Source organism: Pteropus vampyrus, unplaced genomic scaffold, assembly GCF_000151845.1.
Source record: "Pteropus vampyrus isolate Shadow unplaced genomic scaffold, Pvam_2.0 Scaffold7, whole genome shotgun sequence".
In the NCBI taxonomy this organism is placed as follows: domain Eukaryota; kingdom Metazoa; phylum Chordata; class Mammalia; order Chiroptera; family Pteropodidae; genus Pteropus; species Pteropus vampyrus.
The window spans coordinates 6,587,991-6,594,312 of NW_011888788.1; positions in this window are offsets into that span (position 1 = coordinate 6,587,991).

Genomic DNA, 6,322 nt, shown 5'->3' on the forward strand with positions numbered 1-6,322 from the left:
TTTTACTAGCAGCATGTCTATGGATTGGCTAAAAATTGTCTCTGAGTCTTGATTTCATCATCTATAGATTGAAGATAATAATATACCCCTCAATAAATTATTGTGAGACTCAAATGGAGTAACATCTCTAAAACTTATAGTTTCGTGTCTATGCATATTTGGTGCTCAATAAATGATTCATTTTTAACCTTCCTTCAGCTGCAAGGTAAATCAAAAGAAGGCACAGGGATAAGGACCCAGACCTAGACAATCAGAAGAATAAAGATTTGTTGAAGCAGATTCACTTTCAGACTGTCAGTTGAAGTGACAAACATGTAGACATTTTCCTTATCTAGTTTCTGTAATCAGAGAAAGAAGAACAGTACTCATTTACTATGGAAATAGTTACTAATTCTAGTCATAGTAATCCTAATGGATAGTTGACCAAATTTTTTTTTTCCCCGAGAGCCTAACCAATTTCTTCCAGATTCTAAAGAGTTAGGTAATTAAAATCGTGTCTTAGGTCAAGCTCCCAAGAAACAGAGCCCAAGACAGAGACTTTTGTGTAAGTACTTTATTGACAAAATGCTCCCAGGAGAAGCTTTTAAGGGCTTGAAGAAAGCAGGATAAAATGGGGGGAGGACCTGAAGAAGAGAGAGTTAGCCTCAGCCTGATTCCATGGGAAGCTATGGAGAATGAAACATCCCACAGAGATTGCTGTGTCCAAAAAGGAGGATGCTGGTTGTTACATCCTACATCAGTCATTGGCCAGACCCTTGTGGAGACAAAAACCTCACAGGGGCAAGGTAGCTCCAATCAGCCAGAGGCAATGCTCCTGAAAAGTGAGTAGCTCTGAGTCAAAAGCAACCACCAATCACAGCAGCTGAGCCATGGGAGTGCCAGATGGTGAAGGGAATCTAGGTAGGGCATCAACAGCATCTGCTACAAATGATATGCTTTTGCGTGCAAGGTTGGGGCACAAAGTTTTAGACAATGACTCCTTGAGGATCATTTTGTATAATAAGCTTTCTTTTTTAAAAAATTTAACTTTTACATACTTCCAAACTTGTCTAAATCATTCTTAAGAATAAAGAATGAGCAAGAACAGCAATGATAACTGATTCAGCAGCTATTTAAAAGGAGAAAGCAATTCACGAATCCCATCAGCGGTTTCTTTCTGCAACCTTGAGTTGAGCATTACCAATCACTGAAAATTATAAACATAAGAGACAGAAAGATGTCTAATTGGTGCAAATGAATCAGCCCTAGTGCAGGTTAGCAATTTTTATTGAACTCACGATTTAGCAAATTCACTATGTGACTGTGAAGGTGCCCAAGAGAACCACTCAGACTAGTTTGTTTTTAAGTAGGGTGGCATTAAAAGAAAGAAAGAATCCAGATGCCTTCTATACACGGTCATAAATCAACTGTGCTATTATTTTCTAAATATTTGTACAAGGCATATTTTTTTTTCCCTGGAATCTATTTCTTTAATAGTGGATCCTGGGGGAAATTTACAAATGAAGGTAGGTAGGGCATTTGTGCAGATCAAATAAGTTCACGTTAATGTTCTTAGATCCCAAGGTAATTGTTACTACATTGGAAGTTTTATCTAGGGAATAGGAAGACCTAAATATTCTCTTAACATTCTGGAACTCACTGGAGATTTTTTATCCCAAATAAAGAGTTGAGTATTGTATGATGTGTGCGGTGTGTTTGCATGTGGAGTGTATGTTTGTTTAGGATTAATAATGATGGTATTTCCCTTTTATCTTCAGTAAATAAGTCTTTGAAAAAGTACAAACACATAAAAGATTATTTGATTTCCATAAATTTAGTGACTTTTCTAATAAGATGATTTGAAATATCCAGATATTGGTACACACAGGATCCAATATGATGCTCCCTTCCTAAAGAAGTTGGAAGTAAGAGAAATAAGTATTCCCTTATAAAAATTAAATAATGAAGTCAAGACGGACAATGAAATACACAATAGACAAAGTATTACTGATAAGTCTGAAGAATCTCAAGCTAAAGCTACATGTTGCATAGATAAAGAAGATGTCAGCCAGAAGAAGAATTGATCTGTCACAGAATCATCATTAAATGAAGGCGGCCAGGCCAACTGTGTGTCTCCAGATTCTGCCCCAGAAGGGACCTCTGGTCTATATAACACATGCATTTTTTTGTTGTAGATCTAGACTTTTCAAGGCTGGTACCAATAGAACTGTTAATCAATCAGCAACACTCGTTTCGTTCATAAGTTAGTTTTACTCATTCAGCATGTATTTATTGGGCACTGACAGTAACAATCCTAGGGGCTGTTCCTTGCTCTTCCCCTGCATTGCACTGCAGGAGAGTGATCCACCTAGATTGTCTTTCCTGGTTTTCTGCATCATCTGTCTTCCAGCTGGATTCAGACAATGGCAGACACTGGTAAGAGATGGGAGAGGAGAGGGCGGAGAGAACAAGCCAGGGTAATACTCCTTTTCCTTCTTTGCCTTGAGCAGAATCCCAGGCAATATCTGTCTACTTCTGCCATGGCTCCAGTTCCCACCTGCACATCCTGCCATAATTCCAGCTTCTACCAGGTGACCCTGGCCTCTGGGCTCTGGTAGTACCACCTCTTCCCCTTGTCACTCCAGTCTAGAGAGGGCACCAGCTTCCTTTTGATAATAGTATCTAAGCTGCTCACTGTGCCCTGGTTGGTTCTGCAGGCTCTTCTATCACCTGTGCATTAACTTCCCTTCTGTAAAAACTCAGATTGGTTTCTGTTTTCCTGGTTGGATCCTAATTACCATGTATCAGGCACTATGATATGTCATGAGAAAATGAAATGCAAAATTTCAGGTATTGTCCCTCCCCTCATGGAGTATATAGTTCGGTAGAAGAGATATATTTCAATAGAATAATTACAAAATATATATGTGACAACTACACAAGATTGGGTAATTGAAGACTATCACAAAACTCACAAAATTTCACAGGGTATACTCATGTAAGGTTTTAAATACAAGTAAAGGATATGATATGACAACAGAGAGAGTGTAGAATGTCATATTTGGGTCAAAGACTTCCAGGCATACCCCCTCCCCCACCCCATGGTCCTTTCTTAGTTACTCATGACAGGACATACTTCATCTTCAGATTTTACACTAATATAACTGTGAGCCCAGGCATATATTTATTGAGGGGTCTTTTATACCCACTGGCTGTATAAAAAGCCAGGCTATATCACCTGTTAAATCAGGTGTAAAATATCAGTCTATAGATCCCTAAAAAGAGTAGATAAGCTAAGACAGGTTGCCTCCAGGGGAATTTCGAGCTTTAAAAAGAAAATTATAAAGTCAGTCTAATACATTTCATCCTTTTCTTGACTTCTAGGCATCTGAGGAGATAAAGACAGTGCTACCCTGGTATAGCTGCAAGGTAATCCTGTCCTTTTACGACATGTAAACTTGTGGTATGCACTACGGAATCAGAGAAATTCACACTAATGAAATGGCATTTTAGCTGAGATCTGAAAGATGAGTAAGGAATTCAGTTGGCCCTGATGGGAAGTAAGAGTCTTGTTGAAGAAACAGCATTTTGCAGGGCAGATCCCTCCAAGAAATGAAATAAAGATAGCGTGACGAGAACGTAAATAGAAATTAGGTAGAGGAAGAGGCCAAAGTCAGATCCATTGAGAGTCCTACAAAGGATTTTGTTGAACCAATTTGAGGAAGAGTACCTCTTTCCATCTGGGACTCTAGTGGGATATAAGCCTGGAGCTGTGGTCGATATCTTTGCTACCTTATGAAGACATTCTGGCTGAGGCTGGAGCTCACACAAATGAAAGCAGAGCAGCTGAGAGAGCAAGAGAACTAGAGAGCCAGAGTGCCAACAAGCACAGGAGAGAGATATGCAGTTTCAAGTCTTCGATCTAGTCTTGCTCAATCTACCCCTTGAAATTCTAAGCTTTATGAGCCCTTACATTCTCTTTTTATCACATTGGTTTGTATTGAGGGTCTGGTTTGTGTTGAGAGTCCTAATACAAAAAGGGCTGCTCTTCTAAGCATATTGAGAAACACTAGGAACTGTGTGGTATTGCTAAAATCAAGGAAATTCCGAGGGCGAGGGAGAAATCAGAATCAAATGGAAATCGATCACTTCCCAAAATGCACGTGGTTGCTTTACAAATTCCTGCCATGTTGAAAAGATAGCATAATCTAAACTTAAATTATTTTAGTCATCATACATGACTAAAAAATATATATGGACTTTCTCAGTGCCTAGTCACATGTAGAGAGGTTTGCTTCTGTTAAAACTCCCAAGTTCCTGCATCTACCAGTACTTTAGAGTGTTTCCTTGTTACTTGCTACTGGACTGTATGAGCTTCTCTTTCTGCACTTATAGCATAGCTACTTGTATGAGGCAAGTCTTTTAAATGGCTGTTTCTACTCAGTGCCCACTGGTAGAGGGACTCCCTTACTCCACTGTTCTCTTATTTGAGCCTCAACTTCACCCTAGGCCCCAGTATGCATAACAATTGTCAATCATGCTGAAGAAATAAATGGATTACAAATAAGCAAAGAGCAAGTCATCTCAAAAACTCTTTGCAAATGACTTTCCAAGAGTTCTTTTTTGGAGGTTGGGATGAGAGGCAGAACTGGTAGAATAAAAACACCGTATTTCTAGACCACACATCAACAGATAAATGTGCTCTGCAGCATTAAAATTACTCTTGTGGTGCTAATTTCTAAATGTTCCATGTGTTTTGTGATGCAAATGAGAGCACATCCCCTTACACTTTCCTTAGGGTCATAGACCCAGAGAATTGCAAGAGCATAAACTGGCTGACAACAAAATTCTTTCCATTGCTTAATAAAGCCTTTGGCTTTTCTTCAGTTGATATGTGTGAGTAGGAATGCACAAAAAACAAGAATAGCTGATATTATCTAAACCACTTGGTAAGAAGTGTCTGACCAAAAAATATGTAAAATGTACTTATTGATTCAAATGCAGTCATTGGTTTGGTGGTTTTATACATCCTTTCTACTTACACAAATCACCTTGAAGAGAGCAAACCGTTCTTAAATCTTTTATACCTCATTCTAAAAATCAATAGTCCAAAAAGGTTAATCTTTTTCAAGCTTTTGGCAATTTTTAAAAAATTAGATAAATTAAAAAAACAAAAAACAAAAACCTACCAGAATAGAGAGGAGAAATGTTTTAATTTTTATCTAACTTTTCTCATTGTTTTGGTTTTCACATCTCTATTTTCTCACCTCTAGTACTGGGATTGTTGACAAAGCTAAAAAAGGAGAAACATAAATTGAAATTTGGGGAGCTCAACTGAAATTCTCACTTAAAGACTAAAAGTCATTTGTTCATTTCATTCAAGAAACATTAAGATAGTGACTTCCCCATCAACATCCTCGGCACTTGGTAGAGTGCTGAATAAAGCATACTCAAAGCTCCCTTGGCTCTTGCCACCATAATGTGGAGACAATAATTAAATAAACACAAAATATCATTATAAATTGTGATGACTGGTATAATGGAAAAGAACTGGGTGAAGTTTTAGGTTGGGCAGCAGGGAGAGCCTCACTGAAGAAGTACCTAATATAAAGAATAAAGAATGAATAGAAACAACTGGATTGGAGATGGGGCAGGAAAAGCAATCTATACACAAAGAAGCAGCACCTGTAAAAGGTTGTGAAGTGAATAAAAGCCTGATTTGGTGAAGAGCAGGGAAAACACCAGAGTGGTTTCAACACAGATGGCGGTGAGGGGGAGAGAACTGAGGATGAGATTGGAGGGGATGCTGGAGCCAGATTTTGAGAATCTCGTGTAATAGAGTGAAATGCCCGGTCTCCCTTTGACTCCATCTTGTTCAAGCTTGCTTAGTTCCCATGGCCTTGCATATATTCATACGAACCACTAGAGGAATTCTGCTTGTGGTTTGAGTTTTACAAATACAGGCCCTCCTATTCTCCCTTCTCTTGATATAAAAGAAGACCGTACTCTGTACTTTGGTAAAATGGATTTGAAGATACCCCTTGAGTTCCTATCTTCTTGGTTAGCACCCTCTTGATCAATAAACCTTTCCTTACTTCGAACTCTGACATTTTGAGTTTTGACCTTTCGAAGCATTGGGCACGTGGACTTTGGACTGGTAACACTTGCAGGGAAGAATGAGGAGTGTAAATCTCTCAGTTCGATATAATGGCATTGAAATTCTCTGATTAAAAGATCATTCTGGTTGCTTTGTGGAAAAGGTTGAAACGAGGACAGGGAGTGAATATATTGTTTAGGGTATTGTAACATTCTGGGTCAAAAATAATTAAGGCATAGTTTAGAG